General features: G+C 47.3%; 1 pseudogene; it reads right to left on the bottom strand.

Moving 5' to 3' along the window:
- Positions 1 to 658: 658 nt before the first annotated feature.
- Positions 659 to 19,912, bottom strand: part of LOC132808677 (zinc finger protein 585A-like) — a 94,998-nt pseudogene continuing 75,744 nt past the window's right edge.

Raw genomic sequence — 19,912 nt, 5'->3', positions numbered from 1 at the left:
AACCCCAGAATGAAACGTTAATGGAAAAGGGGGTGAGAAAAGAGAATGCTGTACTCACAGATGATGGACAGAGGAAGGAAGTTGCAGTCTGAGTGAAGCTCAATCTTCATTGAGAGAGGGGAGAGGCAGGAACTTCAGAACCTCATGGCCCAACTTCCGCATTCACCAATAGGGGAGCTCCGAATGGCAGGAGGACAAGTCTCCTTCCGGTCCTCCAGTGATCCTTTTTGTCCATCAAAAGTAGGTTTCGCCCCTTTTCTGCTGACAGCGAGGAACACGCCCAATGTTTTGGTGACACTGGCAAACATGTGCCCTGCTTGTTGACACAGAGGAGTGTACACAATATGCGCTGTAGCAATGCTAGTGTTTTTGACAGATTTTAAGTTTCCAAATGCCTATCGGAGATCAAAAAGGGCAGAGCAATATTTTTCCCCCCATGTGGCTCGATATTTGACTGAGTGCCAGCTAAATGCAAAAGCAATGTTTTTAAATCATTTCCTCAGTGTTGGGGTGACCTTCACAACTAGAGGACATAGTTGGTACCAAAAGGTACCTGAAGGGCAATGTTTCCATGCAGAGGGTGGTGTGTGTATGGAATGAGCTGCCAGAGAAAGTGGTGGAGGCTGGTATAATTACAGCCTTTAAAAGGTATCTGGATGGGTATATGAATAGGAATGGTTTAGAGGGATATAGTGCTGCCAAAGGGGACTAGATTAATGTAGGATATCTGGTTGGCGTGGACAGGTTGGACTCAATGGGTCTGTTTCTGTGCTGCACATCTCTATGACTCTAAATAATAAAAAGTCTACTTTTCCAACGAACAAACTATATCGATGTTAACAAGGCTTAGTGCACAACCTGCTTTACTAATTATTCTCAACAAGTCCTGCCCCTTCAATGACTGAGGAACATAAAATGCTGGTGCATAATCTCCTTCACTAGTGTTTACACGTTACTATAAACAGTTGCACAGGTAAAAGCAAGAATAAAAGGCACAAGGATTAAAAAAATTGGTCTCATTGTTAGATTCCGAACTCCACATTTCTGACCGAATACCAATTCTGCCATCTGTCGTGGCGGGATTCAAACCCGGGAGTCCCTGGAACCGGGTTGATAGTCCAATCGATAATGGGACTCGGCCGTCACTCCTTCAATCCCCCTGCGACGGCACGTGAACTCGCAGGTGCTTCCGCAGGTTGCAGGAGTAGGTGAAGCCCTTCCCCCACTGAGAGCAGATGAATGGCCTCTCCCCGGTGTGGATCCGCTGGTGCCTTAGCAGGATGGTGGATGTGCTAAAGCCCTTCCCGCACTCGGGGCAGCTGAAGGGCCTCTCCCCTGCGTGGACGCGCTGGTGGATCAGCAGGTGGGAGGAATACCTGAAGCCCTTCCCGCACTGAGAGCAGGTGAACGGCCTCTCCCCGGTGTGGACCCGCTGGTGGGTCAGCAGATTGGAGGCCTGGGTAAAAGCCTTCCCGCACTCTGGGCAGCTGAAGGGCCTCTCACCCGTGTGGACACGCTGGTGGGTCAGCAGGGTGGAGGCCTGGGTAAAGGCCTTCCCGCACTCTGGGCAGCTGAAAGGCCTCTCCCCCGTGTGGATCCTCTGGTGCCTCATCAGGGAGAAGACGTGGGTAAAGGCCTTCCCGCACTGAGAGCAGCTGAAGGGCCTCTCCCCAATGTGGACACGCTGGTGGGTCTGGAGGGTGGAGGAGCAGGAGAAGCCCTTCCCACACTCGGGCAGCTGAAGGGCCTCTCCCCCATGTGGACACGTTGGTGGTTCCGCAGGGTGGAGGAGTAGGTGAAGCCCTTCCCGCACTGAGAGCAGGTGAACGGCCTCTCCCCGGTGTGGACACGCTGGTGGTTTCGCAGGGTGGAGGAGCAAGTGAAGCCCTTCCCACACGCGCTGCAGCTGAAGGGCCTCTCCCTTGTGTGCACATGCTGGTGGCTTCGCAGGCGGGAGGAGCAGGTGAAGCCCTTCCCGCACTGAGAGCAGGTGAATGGCCTTTCCCCGGTGTGGACCCGCTGGTGGGCCAGCAGGTTGGAGGAAGTGCTGAAGGCCTTCGTGCAGTCGGGGCAGCTGAAGGGCCTCTCCCCCGTGTGGACCCGTTGGTGGCTCTGCAGGGTGGAGGAGCAGGTGAAGCCCTTCCCGCACTGAGAGCAGGTGAACGGCCTCTCCCCAGTGTGGACATGCTGGTGGGTCAGCAGGTTGGAGGAAGTACTGAAGCCCTTCCCGCACTGAGAGCAGGTGAAGGGCCTTTTCCCCCGTGTGGACCCGCTTGTGGGTCCGCAGGTGGGAGGATGTGCTGAAGGCCTTCCCGCAGTCGGTGCAGGGGAATGGCCTCTCCCCGGTGTGACTACGCCGATGAGTCTCCAGGGCAGACGAGACACGGAAGCCTTTCCCACAGTCACCACCCTTCCACGGTTTCTCCACAGGGCGGGCTTCTTCAGGTTTCTCCATGGCCACAGCTTCAGCTGCTCACAGACACGTGTAGAGCCCCTCCCTACCGTGAAATCCCCTTCTCAGGCCGTATAACTGTTTCAGGCTCCACACACAGTGGGGTCTCTCGTCCAGTCCCACTGATGCTGAAAACGTCCTCAAACAGGAACCAAACTGTGTTGATCCCTCTCACAGAAATCACAGTCAAAAATTGTTGTGGTCCCAATGGATTGAGTGACTGTCAGAAATTGACATCAAAGTGAGGACTGCAGACGCTGGAGAGTCAGTCAAAAAATGTGGCTTTGGAAAAGCACAGCAGGTCAGGCAGCATCCGAGGAGCAGGAGAGTGAATGTTCCGGGCGTAAACCCTTCATCCATTGATTTTGAAACTTTAGTCTTCAGATTTTCAAATACTCTGCAAAGAGAGATTACAAAAGTCATCACTATCAGTGCAGGGTAGAAATTCAGAACAAGCAATTCTACTTTCTGTGGAATATTCTTCTGTTATTATATTATTGTGTACATTTCCTGCACTAGGAAATAAACAGGCAGGAAGACTCAGAAAGAGGAGAGAACTTAAAGATAGGGACACCTGGGCTCACCAAGTGGTAACAGGATGCTGTAAGGCAATTCAGGAGGTTTGCCTCAGCATCGGTGAATCTGTGCGAACAGCACACCAAGTGATTACATTCACAGCCGTTCCCTTGTGAAATTATTGATAGTCTTTGAATCTGACCCTGAAACAAGACTCGGTACTATCCATAGCTTTGTAATTAATGGTTGGATCTTGTCCATTATAATGGATTCTTACTACCCCTTGCAAGCAGGGCATTCACAAAATTTGCTGACTTGAGAGTTCAAAGGACACGAGTGAGAGAGAGAGACCATTTTAGTGCTGAGGCTGTTGAATCCCGGACAAAATTAACTCTTAGTGCTTATCTGCTCTGGATTGAATTGAATTACATTTTGGGACTTTATGATGAGAGATTTTTATTCCAGGCTTCCAAAGAGTACAATCGCCAGGACAAACCAAGAGAGAGGCTTTACAGGTCTGAGTCCACAAAGGATTCCCTGGGCCGCCTCAAATTTCCACTTTAACATGGGAGGTAGGACAAAATGGCTTCTGCTTGGCTAACTCGATGGAAACTGAGTCAGGCAGATACTCGCAACTCAGAACAAACCACAGACTGACGTAAATCCAGTGGAAAAAAAATTGCAAATGCAGAAGTAACAAATGTGAACCTAACCATTAATCGCAGAAGTAACGGTTTAACCCTAACCCCCAGACACGACAAATACGATTTCAAGAATAGGTCGTCTACAAGAAATTATAATAGATTAGATTAGATTCCCTACAGTTTGGAAACAGGCCCTTCAGCCCAACCAGTCGACACTGACCCTCCGAAGAGTAACCCACCCAGACCCATTTTCCCTCCGACTAATGCACCTAACACGATGGGCAATTTAGCATGGCCGATCCACCTGACCTGCACATCTTTGGACTCTGGGAGGAAACCGGAACACCTGGAGGAAGTCGGCAGATTCTTCTGGCACTCGGGGGGTACTCATTGGTGGCCCAGTGGTTAGCACTGCTGCCTCACAGCACCAGGGTCCCAGGTTCAATTCCAGCCTCAGGGCGGCTGGTTGTGTGGAGTTTGCACATTCTCCCTATGTGTGCGTGGGTTTCCTCCCACAATCCAAAGATGTGCAGGTTTGGTGAATGGGCCATGTATACTGCCCATAATGTTAGGTGCAATGGTTAGAGGGAGATGGGTCTGGGTGGGCTACTCTTCAGAGGGTCGGTGTGGACTGGTTGGGCCAAAGGGCATGTTTTTCCACACTGTTGGGAATCTAATCTAATCCTTCTGGGCTGATCAGAGTCTACCAACCCGGCCGTATCAAAGAATAAACTATTGCTTGTGTGATTGACAAAGAGTCATTTCCAGATGTGTTTATTGACCAATCCCAGAAATCCGAAGATCTGGACAGCAGTCCAGATCAGAACAACCAGACAGGAAATGGTTAATGTCCCCAGGAAGTGGGGAGCAAAATAAGACATCAAGGCATTAACACCAATACCAGGGAGAAACTGAACATACAGACGTGACAAACATTAGTGGCAAGCCAGAATCACAGATGTACAGCACAGAAACAGTCCCTTCAGTCCAATTCGTCCATGCTGACCAGATATCCTAAATCAATCTAGTCCCATTTGCCAGCACTTGGCCCATGTCCCTCTCAATGCTTCCCAACATATACCCATCCAGATACCTTTTAAAGGTTGTAATTGTACCAGCAGCCACCACTTCCTCTGGCAGCTCATTCTTTACACACACCACCCTCTGTACATAGGAGTTGCCCCTTAGGTTTAGGGCGAGATTTAAAAGAAACCTATGAGCAACCCCAGATCAAAGATCTTGTCTATTTACCCTCGCCATGCCCCACATTATTTTATGCAAGGTTGTAGGGTCACCCCTGTGGAATATAGGTAAAGCAGTGTTACTTCTGTAACCATAATTGCTTCTGCAAGGTAAATGAACTAACGCCAGGGTATAATTGTTTCAGCCAAGAGTGGAGTTAACAAGAGTGAAAACTATGTGAAGGAAATATATAATTGCTTCTGTATTAGTTAAAATGTGCATACAAGAATGAAATGTGCCTGCAAACAATGGTAGATATTACAGACAAACAGATAAAGGTGCTGTGAGGCGAGGGGGTGTAGGTTAAACTAGATATGCTCGTACAAACAGTTATAAGCATCTGTTTCCCGCTTCTACAAAAACAAAATAAAACACAATCAAGGAGGACAGAAGGCTCAGTGTCGGCGAAAAATGGGAGGAAATGTTGCTTTCGCCTACAAGGAAGCACCTGGCAGTGAAAGAGGATAAACGCTAACACTTTGTTCACGCACATGGCTGGATAAGGCAAGAAATAGGCAAGAGTAATGGGCGCCACCGGGAAAGAATGGAAGGACCAACCGATCTTTTGCGGGTCAGCTTGGAACATCAGGGCGGGGGAATGGGAATGAGGGAAGGAAGCTGAACGTGCTGAAGCCAAAGTGGAGGAAGAACAGAGGATGCAAAACCGGCTTGAAGCTGCAATGAGGAATATTGCATGTGCTATACTTGTACCTGTTGCAGTTACTGGTGGGAATCGGGTGCATTTTAAACATCAAAACAGAAAAGATATCCAGCCCTCTCCCTTCCCAATCTCTATCCTTCCGTCCCTCCTCACCCGGGTAACTAAGACACATACCTGAGTTTGCAGAGTCTGCTCCCTCCCTGGATTCACTCCAGTTGCTTCAAGTGAACAGTTTCCCCTCCTCCCATCTCTGTCTCCCTCCCAGGATGAAGAGTTACCCAGAGGGAGGGAGATTCACTTTGAAACTGACCGGGCCACTTCCGCGTTGTGACGTCACAAATGAACTAGGGGCGGGGCGAGGAAAAGGGACGGTGCAGGGGGCGGGGCAAGAACGACAGCGGGACGCCGCACTGCGCAAGCGCTGCGCCTGCAGCAGAAGGGCAGGAGAACACACTTTCCAAAACCCCTTCCCTTCAGAGAATCCCCACAGTGTGGAAGCAGGCCACTGGGCCTCACCGACCCTCCCAAGGGTCACCCACCACACTCATTCCCCTACATTGAACCCTGAGTCATGCATCTTACTGCACATTATGCCTAATTTAGCATAGCCATCCACCCTAACCTGCACATCCCTGGGCACTATGGGGAATTCAACACGGCCAATCCACTTTTGATGAGAATGGTGCTGGAAAAGCACAGCAGTTCAGGCAGCATCCAAGGAGCAGGAAAATCGACATTTCGGGCAAAAGCCCTTCATCAGGAATAGAGCCTACAGGGTGGAGAGATAAATGAGAGGAGGGTGGGGGTGGGGAGAAAGTAGCATAGAGTACAATAGGTGAATGGGGGTGAGAATGGAGGGGATAGGTCAGGGAGGAGGGTGGGGGATGGCAGCAAAGAGTACAATGGGTGAATGGGGGTGGGGATGAAGGTGATAGGTCAGATAGGAGGGTGGATTGGCCTGTTCGGATCTGAACTCTGCTGGTTTAAAGATGGTCCGGAGTCTGTGTAGGATGAGTTGGTTACGGAGGCAGGCACTGAGGAAGCAAATGTGGCTGTGGTCGTGAGTCTGTTTCAGGACATGGTTGAAGAGCTTCAGGGCAGAGGAAATGACCTGAGAGTTGCAGTGGGAAAGGGACTCCCTGAGATTCTTGTAGAGAGAGGAGGAAAACTTCTTCAAGGCAGGCATCCTTGCAAGAGGATTCACAGTAGGGTTAAATCAACGAGGAAAAAACAAGGACTGCAGATGCTGGAGACCAGATACTAGAATCACACAACTCCAGGTTGTAGTCCAACAGGCTTCTTTGGAAGCAGTAACTTTTGGAGTGCTGCCTCTTCATCAGGTGGCTGTGGAGGATAAGATCCTAAGACACAATTTAGAGCAAAACATTCCAGTGTCCTGCCACTGAAATGGTATATTGTTAAGTCTTCCACTTTTTCAAATAGGTTGCATATCTCATTGCAATGTAAATCCCTGAACTTCTTCTTGTCACCTTCTCAAGATAACAAGGTTTTATAGCAAAAGCTCACATCTCAGCTCAGACAATGCATTGAAGGTGTGAGATCAATGTCTGCCTGTATCACAATCTTGAGTCAGACTGGTTCTGTTTCCAAAGTCGAATTTACAAACTATTACATGTATTGACTGCCTGCAGATTTTTTCTTAAAAAAATGCACATAGAATGTATCTGCAAATATACATCCCCACACACATACAAACAAATTTGTTGGGTGAATTTGTACTTGCAGAATTATGTCTTACTTTGCTCAAAAACTGCATGAATCCATGTAAGATTCTGTAAGTCAGTTTAACCATTGTGGCACAGACAGTCTCACACAGGGGAGCTCACACCTTCAATACATTATCTGGGCTGACGTGACACCAATTGGTAAAGTTCACTTGAGGATTTAGCTATTTAAAAAAGTTTTGTGATTTACATTTGAAAGAACTGAAACTATCATGGTCATTCGAACAGATGAGAGACTTAACAAACAATCCAGGTCTTTTTCAATATATAATTTCAGTTACATCACACTATAAACTGTTGCTATAAATTCTGTGTCTTACAATCTTATATTCCACAATCCCCTGATGAAGGAACTGCACTCCGAAAGATACTGCTTCCAATTAAACTTGTTGGACAGAATTCCTCAAGTAGGGCACCATAAGAATCCTGGGAGACCCCTAATTCTTGTTTACTTCGTAATGAACAAACATTAAGGACAATCACCTATTTATTTCTCATTTTGTTTCATTTTTCTTGTTTTATTCCCTGCGATGATGTGGGAGAATTGTTAGATTTGCGTCAGCCATTTTGTCACATAGTAAAGCCTGGAAACCATTTTGAATCTCAGCTTAGTGCCTGTTTGCTAAAGCTTGTGTTTCCCAGGCTCAGCGGAGACGGTTGGCCTTGCAGCTGTACTGCTTCCTGATAAACAAATTATTTCATGACATGGGGCTTTATTTCCATCCCCCACAGTTGGTGAGTCAGGCAGGAGATACCCTGGTCCTCTCAGGTCACCGGCCGATGAGAGATGAAATATAGAGGGTGGTTGCTACTTTTGATGTGTCCAAAATAAAGAGGAAAGCTGGCCAGGGACAAAAGTGCTGTTAGAAATGTTGTTACAATTCTCCCTACTCAGCCACAAGATACTAGTGAGAGAACTCAACAGGGTCCTAGTGTCTGGACGTAATGTTGCTGAGAGCACTTGTGCTTTACAAAGTTAGTAATAATGAATTTGCTTGCCCCAGGGTTACAAGAGGTGAAACCCTATTTGATAAGCCCTGGACCCACACTGAGGACCGTGGCATGCTTCAAGATGCCTCCGATCTGTTTGAGTGCCCAACATTAGTTTTAATTGGCGAGTAGAAATCTGAAGTATAATTGCTCGCTTCAGGATGTCCAGACTTGAATGAATTTGGTATACAGGACACATTGGGCAACTATTAAAGACTCCGTTGTATTTCCCCTGGGTTGTGGACTAATGCAGAGACATGAACAACTTGCCTTGAAAACAGTGTTCGATTTGCAAATGGAACAGCTGAGAGGGATTTAGAGTTTGCACACTTGGTTAAGCAGCAATGTGTCACAGCCAGGATTTATGAGGCTCAACTCCCTAACCTGGGCTGTTCTGGAATGTGAGTATCTCATTACCCTTGGAAGGAAGGAATAAACAAAAGCTGACAAACTGAGATATGAAGAAAGTTGGAAAATGTTACAGAGAGACACACACAGGCAGAAGTTTGCAGAAAGGTTAAAACTTCATAATCTGGTTTCAATGCAGATTAGCCTGGGTATGGGACTGATATCACAGGGGCCTCAAAAAGGGTACTCCTTCAATACTCAAACCAAAATGTGGGTGCCCCCTGCTGCACTGGTTTGTGTTCATTCTTTGCTGCTGTCTATTTCTGTTGATTACGTACATTATTGGACACACTCACAAACCTGGTGGCACCCAGATTTTCAGAAAGCAGCTAGGAAAAGATCTGAAGCATGTTTAATTTTTAAACAAACAAGATGCATACTCTAAGAGGGATGCCCTGGGTTTGTTAACCACCTCCTTGCTTGGTCGGCCTTTTTAAATTGTCTACAACTTGCATATATAGTATCACCTCGCGTACATTGTCATGAATATTGTCTCATAGGAATAGATTTTCTTAGATGAATCAAAACCATCTCAATGACTGAAACAGCTGACACTGGATTGTTGAACAAGTGGAAATATTTGCATCAGTTAACCAAAACACTTCAGAGTTTACATTCACGGGTATGTCAAGTTGAAGAGTTAAGACCGGGGCATTTTGGAGCTTGCTTCCTCGGGCAGAGAATTCCGCAGATACACTACTCTCTGGGAAAAGCAGCAGCCCTCACTTCCTCCTCCTCATCTCTGTCCTAAACCTACTCCCCCAAAGCTTGAGGCCTAGTCTCAGCCACTAGCAGAAATGACTGGATAGGATTTGGCTTCATCCTCAAAGTGCAATGAATTCCCACTTGCCACCAAAATCCCGGATGTACTCACTTAGTTGCTTGCTGTCTCCCATATGAAAGATTTCATTGTAACTTCTTCTTCTCTCAGTAAGGGCAAAACATCTTTGAAAGCTGCTCTGAAAGTCCCATCTTCTCAACCACACTTCTGTTTTCACCGAAGACAGTTAGAGTCATACATCACAGAAACAGATCCTTCAGCCCACCTCGTCTCTGCCAACCATATATCCGAAATCAATCTCTTCCATTTGCCAGCATGTGGCCCATATTCCTCAAAACCCTTCGTATTCATGTACCCATCCAGATGCAGAGGGATGTGGGCCTAATGCTAGTAAATGGGACAAGATTAATTTTGGATATCTGGTCAGCATGGGCAAGTTGTACCAAAGGGTCTGTTTCCGTGCTGTATGACTCTAATCTTCTTCGCTGAAAGCAGAAGTGTGATTGTGATGGCTGGAGTTTCAGAGCAGCTTTCAAAGATGTTTTGCCCTTAATGGGAGCAGAAGAAGTTACAATGAAATCTTGCATTTGTGAGACAGCAACTGAGTGAGTAACTACATCCGGGATTTTGATGGAAGGTGAGAATTTGTTGCACGGTGGGGATGAAGCCCTACGCTATCAAGTCATTTCTGCTGCTGGATAAGACCTCAAGATTAGGAGGAGCAGATTTAGGACCGAGATGAGGAAGAACCGCTTTCCCCAAAGAGTAGTGAATCTATGGAATTCTCTGCCCATGGAAGCAGGAGAGGCATCTTCACTAAGAGAGACCTTGGAATGCAGGTTCATAGCTCCTTGAGAGTGGAGTCACAGGTCGATAGGATAATGAAGATGGTGTTTGGTATGCTTTCTTTTATTCGTCAGAGTACTGAGTACAGGAGTTGGGAGGTCATGTTGCGGCTGTACAGGACATTGGTTAGGCCACTGTTGGAATATTGCGTGCAATTCTGGTCTCCTTCATATCAGAAAGATGTTGTGAAACTTGAAAGGGTTCAGAAAAGATATACAAGGATGCTGCCAGGGTTGGAGGATTTGAGCTATAAGGAGAGACTGAACAGGCTGGGGCTGTTTTCCCTCGAGCGTCAGAGGCTGAAGGGTGACCGTATAGTGGTTTATAAAATCATAAGGGGCATGGATAGGCTAAATAGAAAAAATCTTTACTCTGGGGTGGGGAGTCCAGAATTAGAGGACGTAGGTTTAGGGTGAGAAGGGAAAGATATAAAAGACTAAAGGGGCAACTTTTTCACAACAGAGGCTGGTGTGTGTATGGAATGACCTGCCAGAGGAAGTTGTGGAGACTGGTGCAATTGCAATATTTAAGAGGCATTTGGATGGGTATGTGAATAGGAAGGGTTTGGAGAGATATGGTTCGGGTGCTGGCAGGTGGGACAAGATTGGGTTGGGATATCTGGTCAGCATGGACGGGTTGGACCAAAGGGTCTGTTTCCATGCTGAACATTGCTGTGACTCTAAACTCAATACACAGTTGAATGGGTATTTGCAATGGTAGGGGAATGAAGGGTAGTTGGGACAATGCAGGGAGGAGGAGCTGAGTCGATGGATAGATCAGCCATGATCTTAATGAATGGTGGAGCAGGCTGGATGGGCCAAATGGCCAACTCCTGCTTCTATTACTATCAAACTACAACCCTTCATTTCCCATGGCTAACCTACCTAACCTGCACATCCCTGGACATTCTGGGCAATTTAGCATGGCCAATCCAAATCAAGGCATGTGAGCAGTATAGTGATGTGGAAAATAAACATCAGAGAACGATAGAAAGGTACAAGGGGAGTAAATGTACCAGCAATCAAAACTGGATTTTAAAGGTCACAAAACTTGAATCTAAAAACAGTGTGTCTGAATGTGTGCTGCATTGTAACAAAAGTGAATGAATTAACTGCACACATTGAAGAGAATAATTATGATCTGAGACTCCTAAAAAAGACATGGCTTCAGGATGACAAGGATTGGATCCTGAATATCGAGGGGGTAGTCAGATGGGAAGTGAGGTAAAGGCAGAGGGTTGGCAAAGGTCATCAAAGCACTGAGCACACGGTAGTCTGGTGTCACCTCGGATTTCAGGGCCGGATTTCTCTGTCCTCTGTCGATCTCCCTGTTCCCTATTACACCTTCTGGAACAATAAAACATTCAGTAATCAAGCCCCAACCCACAATCTCCCAGCCTGTCAACCATCCAGGCACAGAGTGTAGTCATAACAGAGAATTAAACAAGATAAATGAAACAAAATTAGAAATAAATAGGTGTTCGTGCTTAATGTTTGTTCATTCAGAAGTAAACCAGAAATGGGGCTCTCCCAGGATTCTCATGGTGCCCTACTTGGGGAATTTTGTCTCCCTTCCATCTAACTGTTAGCACCCAGCTATGATTTACAACAATATTTACACCAACAGAAATAAAGCACCTGTTAGCAAATAGGCAGAGATATACTGATGTAGATTTTTTTCTCTCTCATGCAAACACACACACACACACACACACACACACACACACATCTATGGGGGTGAATTTGTATGTGCAGGTCCGGGGGGAATTGGCCATGCCAAATTACCCATAGTGCCCAGGGATGTGCAGGTTAAGGTGGATTGGCCATGCTGAATTACTTAGTGCCCAGAGATGTGCAGGTTAGTCGGGGTAAATGTAGAGCAACAGGTGTAGGGGAATGGGTGTGGGTGGGTTAACCTCCAGAGGGTCGGTATGGAGTCTTTGGGCCGAGTGGCCTGCTTCCACACTGTGGGGATTCTCTGAAGGGAAGGGGTTTTGCAAACTGTGACTCGCTTCTTGATATGTTGATGTCACAGCAGGGAAGTGGCCCTGTCCGTTTTAGTGAATCTCACTCTGTCTGGGCAACTCTTCATCCCGGGAGGGAGACAGAGATGGGAGGAGGGGAAATCTATTCACTTGTAGCAACTGGAGTAAATCCAGGGAGGGAGGAGACTCCACAAACTCAGGTATGTGTCTTAGTTACCCAGGTGAGGAGGGACGGAAGGATCGACGTTGGGAAGGCGGAGGGGTAGATGGTTTTCTGTTTCGATGTTTAAAATGAATCCGATTCCCACCAGTAACTGCAACAGGTACAAGTACAGCACATGCAATATTCCTCAAGTATTCCTTCAAGCCGGTTTTGCATCCTCTGTTCTTCCTCCGCCTTGGCTCCAGCACGTTCAGCTTCCATCCCTCATTCCCATCCGCCACCTCCCCCTCCCCACCCTGATGTCCAAGATCGGTTTGTCCCTCCATTCTTTCCCGGTTGTCTTTTGTGGGTTTTGAAAACTTTTCCAGTCCTCTGAGTATCGGAGTTGGGAAGTTATGTTGTGCACTCTCCAGGACATTTGTTTGGCTACTTTTGGAGTATTGTGTGCAGTTCTGGTCTCTCTGCTAGAGGAAGGATGTTGTGAAACCTGAAAGGATTCAGGTAAGATTGACAAGGATGTTGTCAGGGTTTGAGCTGAACAGGGTGGAGCTGTTTTCTGTCGAGCGCCAAAGGCTGAGGGTGACCCTACAAACTTTTATAATATCATGTGGGGCATGGATAGGGTAAATAGACAAGGTCTTTTCCCTGGATGGGTCATAGGTTCAGGGTGAGGGTGAGATTTAAAAGGAACCTAAAGGGCAACTCCTATATTCAGAGGGTGGTGCGTGTAAGGAATGAGCTGCCAAAAAAACGTGGTGATGGCTGGTACAATTCCAGCATTTAAAAGGCATCTGGATGGGTATACGAATAGGAAGGGTTTAGAGGACATAGGCCAAGTGCTGACAAATGGGACTGGGTTAATTTAGAATATCTGGTTGGTACTGATGACTTGGACCAAAGGGTCGGTTTCTGTGCTGTACATCTCTATGACTCTGGCTTTCCACTAACATTTGCCACGTCAATAGGTTCACTTTCTCTCTAATGTCGGTGTTAATGCCTTGATGTCTCATTTTGCTCCCACCTTCCTGGGGACGTTAACCATTTCGTGTCTGGTTCTTCCTCAAGAAGCTGTATTCCCGATTCACCCCGAATTGACACACTTTTTTTGCTTCCAAAAATCAGACCTGCTCACTCTCAGTGGTATCCCAGTGTTGTGAAAGATATTAACTTCCAGGTGGAACTATTCAAAATTCAGAGAGATGTCAGTCTTGATATTTTTGCTTTTCTGCCCCTGTAAGATCCTGAATCAGCACCTTCAGGGGAATTAGTTAGAGCGGAGTGAGAACAGAGGGGAAGGGAGAGTGGGATGATGCTTTCAATTTTGTGGAATAATAAAGAAAAGAATATTCCACAGAAAGTAGAATTGCTTGTTCAGAATTTCTACCCTGCACCGACAGTGATGACCTTTGTAATCTCTCTTTATAGAGTATTTGAAGATCTGAAGACGCAAGTTTCAAAATCAACAGATGAAGGCCTTATGCCTGAAACATTGACTCTCCTGCTCCTCGGAAGCTGCCTGACCTGCTGAGCTTTTCCAGCGCTGCACTTTTCGACTGACTCTCCAGCGTCTACAGTCTTCACTTTGATGTCAATGTCTGACAGTCACTCAGTCCATTGGGACTGCAACAGTTTTCAACTAGGAGTCTGTGAGAAGGAGCAAAGCTTTTTGGTTCCTGTTTGAGTAGGTTTTCAGCATCAGTGGGACTGGATGAGAGACCCTACTGTTACAGCACACTGAGTGTGGAGCCTGAAACAGTTGTAGGGCCTGGGAAGAGGAATTCTGGGTGGGGAGGGGCTCCACACACGTTTGTGTGTAACTGAAGCTTCAGCCATGGAATCCCGCCCCGTGGAGAAACCGTGGAAGTGTGGCAACTGTGGGAAAGGCTTCCATTTCCCATCTGCCTCGGGTGGACTCCTCGGGTTGGGATTTTTGCAAATTGTGTATGGACTGCTTTCAGCTTGGCCCCACCCCATTACCCAGACACCTTACCCCACCCCCTCACTCCATTGTTGATGTCACTGCACAGAACTGGTCTTGTGAGGTTCAGAGTGAAACCCCCTCCCTCTGGGCAACTCTTTATCCTGTGGGGGGAGTAAATGAACTTTTGTATCTCTTTTCCCCAGGGTTGGGGGTAGGGGGGAGTCCAGAACTAGAGGGCATAGAGTTGGGGGGAGGGGGGGTGGAAGATTTGTGAGGGACCTAAGGGGCAACCTTTTCACGCAGAGGGTGGTGCGTTTATGGAATGAGCTGCCAGAGGAAGTGGTGGAGGCTGATAGAATTACAGCATTTAAAAGGCATCTGGATGGGGATATGAATAGGAAGAGTTTAGAGGGACATTGGCCAAATTCTGGCAAATGGGTCACTCGGTTCATTTAGAATATCTGGTCGGCGTGGACTGAAGGGTTTGTTTTCATGCCGTACAACTCTATGACTCTATTTCTACATAGTCAGAACCAATTTCACAAGACTAGGAACAGGCCATTCACCCCTTCCAACCTGTCCTGAGCTGTGGTTAAACTGCATATAATTCAGTGCAAGTTTCAGAAAGGTTTCAACAGCTCTTTTAAAAAATTTAAAATGCTTTCAGACTTCAACTATGTTTCTGAATATATCATTTTAGATATTCTTAATTGTAAAGATACGCGTATCTAGCGAACACAACCCACAACTCCTGGTGCTGCCAGTAAACTTTACAATTCTGATGAAACGATGCAGTACCTGCACTCATGAAAAATTTACAATTTCTAACAATGCTAGCTCCTCATTCACTGCTCCATCTGATACACGACATTGGAAACTCAGTGCAGGAGGCTGCAAAAAAAATGAGTAGCTTTAAAACAAAAACCTCTTGGAGCTCAAAGCTTTCAATGAGAGTCTGAGCCTGGCAGTAAGTTCAGGTAACCTTTATTGTGACCCAACTTTGTTACAGCTTCAGATTCCACCCCCGCACCACCCCTCCCCTCACCAAAAAGGCATAGAAAAAGTTGCTGTTTTTTTTTAAATAAGCAGCTCAAGGTCAAAGCGCACACATTGCCACCCCCCCCTCTTCCTTTACTATTGGTCAGCACCGAGTTGTCCCTTTGTAATTGGGTCCTTGCTACAGCCGTAACCCATAGGAAATACTGCCTCACTCACCAATTTCAACCCATACCTTGTCTCCAAGTAAGTTTCTCTCCACGCATTTGCCAGTGGGGGGAGGGCAGTGTAGAGTCAACCAGACTGCTGTGGGTCTGGAGTCACGTGTAGGCCAGACCGGGTAAAGGATGCACTGGGACGACTGAGTGAATCCTTTCCCACAACGGCAGTTTCCTTCCCTAAAAAGGATGTGAGTGAATCAGATGGGGGTTTCTCCACCCCCAACCCCCGAAAATGGTTTCACTGTTAGATTCTGCACTCCAGATTTCTGACCGAATACCAATTCTGCCATCTGTCGGGGCGGGATGCAAACCCGGGAGTCCCTGGAACCGGGCTGACAGTCCAGTCGATAATGGCACTTGGCTGTCGCTCCTTCAATCCCCCTGCGATGGCACGTGAACTCGCTGGTGCCTCCGCAGATGGGAGGAGCAGGTGAAGCCTTTCCAGCACTCGGGGCAGCTGAAGGGCCTTTCCTCTGTGTGGACCCGCTGGTGGGTCAGCAAGTTGGAGGCCTGGGTAAATCTCTTCCCACACTCAGGACAGCTGAAGGGCCTCTGCCCCGTGTGGACCCGCTGGTGGGTCAGGAGGTGGGAGGCCCGGACAAAGGCCTTCTCGCACTCGGGACAGCTGAAGGGCCTTTCCCCAGTGTGGAGCCGCTGGTGCCTGAGCAGGTTCGAAGAATTCCTGAAGGCTTTCCCACACTCGGGGCAGTTGAAGGGCCGCTCCCCTGTGTGGATACGCCAGTGGGTCAGCATGGTAGAGTCCTGGGTAAAGCCCTTACCGCATTCGGGGCAGGAGAACGGCTTCTCCCCTGTGTGGATGTGCCGATGAACCTCCAGGGCAGACGGAGCACGGAAGCCTTTCCCACAGTCACCACACTTCCATCGTTTCTCCACAGGGCGGGATTTCTTGGGCTTTTCCATGGCCGAAGCTTTAGCTGCACAAAAACGTGTGGAGACCCTCCCAAACATGAATTCTTCTTCCCAGGCCGTACAGCTATTACACGATCCTCACTGAGTGCACTGCAACGGTAGGGTCTCTCATCCAGTCCCACTGATGCTAAAAACCTACTCAAACAGGAACCAAAATGCTTTGCTCCTTCTCACAGAATTAGAGTTGAAAACCGTTGCTTTCCCAATGGACTGAGTGACTGTCAGACATTGCCATTAAAGTGAGGACTGCAGTCACTGGAGAGTCAGTGTTGAAAAGTGCAGCGCTGGAAAAGCGCAGGAGGTCAGGCAGCATCCGAGGAGCAGGAGAGTCAATGTTTCGGGCATAAGGCCTTCACCTGTTGATTTTGAAACTTCTGTCTTCAGATGTTCATATACTCTGTAAAAAGCGATTACAAACATCATCACTGCCAGTGCAGAGTAGAAATTCTGAACAAGCAATTAATTCTACTTTCTGCGGAACATTCTTTTCTTTTGTTATTCCACAAAATTGAAAGCATCATCCCACTCTCTCTCCCCCTCTGATCTCACTCCACTCTAATTCCCCTGAAAGTGCTGATTCAGGATCTTCCAGGGGCAGAAAAGCAAAAACGTCAAAACTGACATCTCCCTGAATTTCGGATACCTCCACCTGAAAGTTAATATCTTTCACAACATTAGGATCCTGCTGAGAGTGAGCAGGTCTGATTTGGGAAGTGTCAATTCAGGGTGAACCTGCAATACAGCTTCTTGAAGAAGAACGAGACACAAAATGGTTAACATCCCCGGGAAGCGGGGGAGCAAAATGAAACATCAAGGAATTAACATAGACACCAGAGAGAAACTGAAGGTAAAGATGTGGCAAATGTTTGTGGAAAGCCAGAGTCACAGACATACAGACACTTGGATCAAACTCTTCGGTGCTGACCAGATATCCAAAATTAATCTAGTCCCTTTTGCCAGCACTTAGCCCAAATCCCTCTGATCCCTTCCTATTCATATCCCCAACCAGATGACTTTTAAAATACAGAGGGAAGGAGTTGCACTCTGAAACTGACATGGCCACTTCCGTGTTGTGACGTCACCAATGGAGCGAGGCCGGCAGCGGGAGCCCCCACACTGCGCCTGCTCCGGGCGGCGGCCGTCTGGTCCGCAGTGCGCCTGCGCAGTTTGCAAAACCTCTTCCCTTCGGAGAAGCTCCATAGTATGGAAGCAGGCCACTCAGCCCAGGGAGTCCACACCGACCCTCCGAAGGGTAACCCATCCACACCCATTCCCCAACCCCTATTGCTCAGCATTTAACCCTTACTAATGCACCTAACCTGCACATCCTATGGTTAATCCACCCTAACCTAGACAGACACCCTAAATTAACGCAGTTCCATTTGCCAGCATTTGGCCCACATTCCTCTAAACCTTTGCTATTCATATATGCAGATGCCTTTTATATTGTGTCATTATTTCAGCCTCCACCACTTCCTCTGGCAGCAGGTTCCACACCTCCACTACCCTCTGCGTGAAAAAATTTCTGCTCACTTCCCTTTCCCCATTCTCCTTAGACCTATGTTCTTCTAGTTCTGGACTCCTCTACCCTGGGGAAAACACCTTGCCCTGATCCATGCCCCTTATTTACCTTTATAAGGTCACCCCTCAGCCTCTGATGCTCCAGGGAAAATATCCCTGGCCTATCAGCCTCTCCCTGTACCTCAAACATTCCAACTCTGCCAACAAGCCTAATAAACGTTTTCCCACCCCTTTCAAAGTTTCACAACATCTTTCCTATTGCAGGAAGACCAGAACTGAATGCAGTATTCCAAAAGTGGCCTAACCACACGTCCTGCAGAGTCACAACAGGAACTCCCAAATCCCGTACTCAATGCTCTGACCAATAAACGAAAGCATACCAAGGTCTCTTTGTTCTGCAACACTCCCCTTAACTGTTCAAGTCCTGCCTGGATTGCTTGACCAAAATGCAAACCTCACATTTCTCTAAATTAAACTCAACCTGCCACTCTTTGGCCGATCAGCCCATCCGATCAATTCTGATTTATATCTCTTTCCTCCCTTATTCCAGAGAAGCTGAAGATCTCCATCCCACACACTCTCCCTCCATTTTCAGTTTGCTGAACCTAATCCCTGCTGTACCACATCCTGAAAGGTCTGGTTCATGCTGATTAACAGGGCCATACTCACCAGAAGGGGGATCTAATTGAAACATACCTAATACTGAACGACCTGGACATTGGGAAGATATTTCAATTGGTAAGAGAGACTAGGACCAGAAGACCTTTTAGAATGGAGAAAAGGAAAAACTTCAGCCAGAGAGTGGTGAATCTATGGAATTCCTTGACACAGAAGGCTGTGGAGGCCAGGTCACTGGGGATATTTAAAACTGAGACATGTAGGTTCTTGAGTATCAAGGGGATCGAGACATATTGGGAGAAAGCAGGTGAATGGGGTTGACAAACCGATCAGCCACGATTGAATGGTATGAGCAGACCCGATGTGGTGAATGGCCAAATATCTGCTCCTGTCTTATGGTCTCTTACTGTCCTGGACAAAGTGAGAGAGTTGGGAGCAGGAGTAGGTCATTTGGTCTTTCGAGCCTGCACCAGCTTTGAACAGATCATAACTGGATATTAATTTACCTACATCTAGGTGGATAGGCTGGGATGTTTTCAATGGAACACAGGAAGTGGAGATGCGACATTATAGGAGAATTATAAAATCATGGGGGGCATAGATGAGGTGAATGGCAGGAGTTGTTTCAAGATTTCGAGCAAATTTTAAAGGTGCGAGGTGAAAAGATTTTAAAGGAGATATGAGGAGCACCTTTTTCCTTTGAGAGTGTGGTCTGTGTGTGGAATGAATGTCCAGAGGAAATGGTGGATGCAGGTACAGTAACAGCGTTTAAAAGATGTTTGGATAAGGACATGAATAGGAAAGGTTCAGAGGGAGGTAAAAACAATGACTGCAGATGCTGGAAACCAGATTCTGGATTAGTGGTGCTGGAAGAGCACAGCAGTTCAGGCAGCATCCAAGGAGCAGCAAAAGCCGGAAGGTTCGGAGGGATATGGACCAAACACAGGCAGGTGGAATGAGTTTAGTTTGTAAACATAGTCAGCACGGACTAGTTGGACTGAAGGGTCTGTTTCTGTGCCGTCCGACTTGTAATTGTTCTATACTGGCCTTGAAACCATTTTCTTGTCTTCCCCCAGCAACATCCACCTCTTTGTTGTTCAAAAATCAGATGAGTTCAGCCTTGAATATATTTAATGACCCCCGAACTGCAGGAAGACATCCCCACTTCTGAACTTAATTCCTCTTGCTAATATACCACTTGCCTGGCTGATTGCTTGCTGCACCTGTCTGACAACAGGCAGTGACTGGTGTAGGAGGACGCTGAGGCCCCTTT

The sequence above is a fragment of the Hemiscyllium ocellatum genome (genome assembly GCF_020745735.1).
Source record: "Hemiscyllium ocellatum isolate sHemOce1 chromosome 27 unlocalized genomic scaffold, sHemOce1.pat.X.cur. SUPER_27_unloc_9, whole genome shotgun sequence".
In the NCBI taxonomy this organism is placed as follows: Eukaryota; Metazoa; Chordata; class Chondrichthyes; order Orectolobiformes; family Hemiscylliidae; genus Hemiscyllium; species Hemiscyllium ocellatum.
Note: the sequence above shows the minus strand (reverse complement) of the source record. Positions and strands in the feature narration are given on the sequence as shown.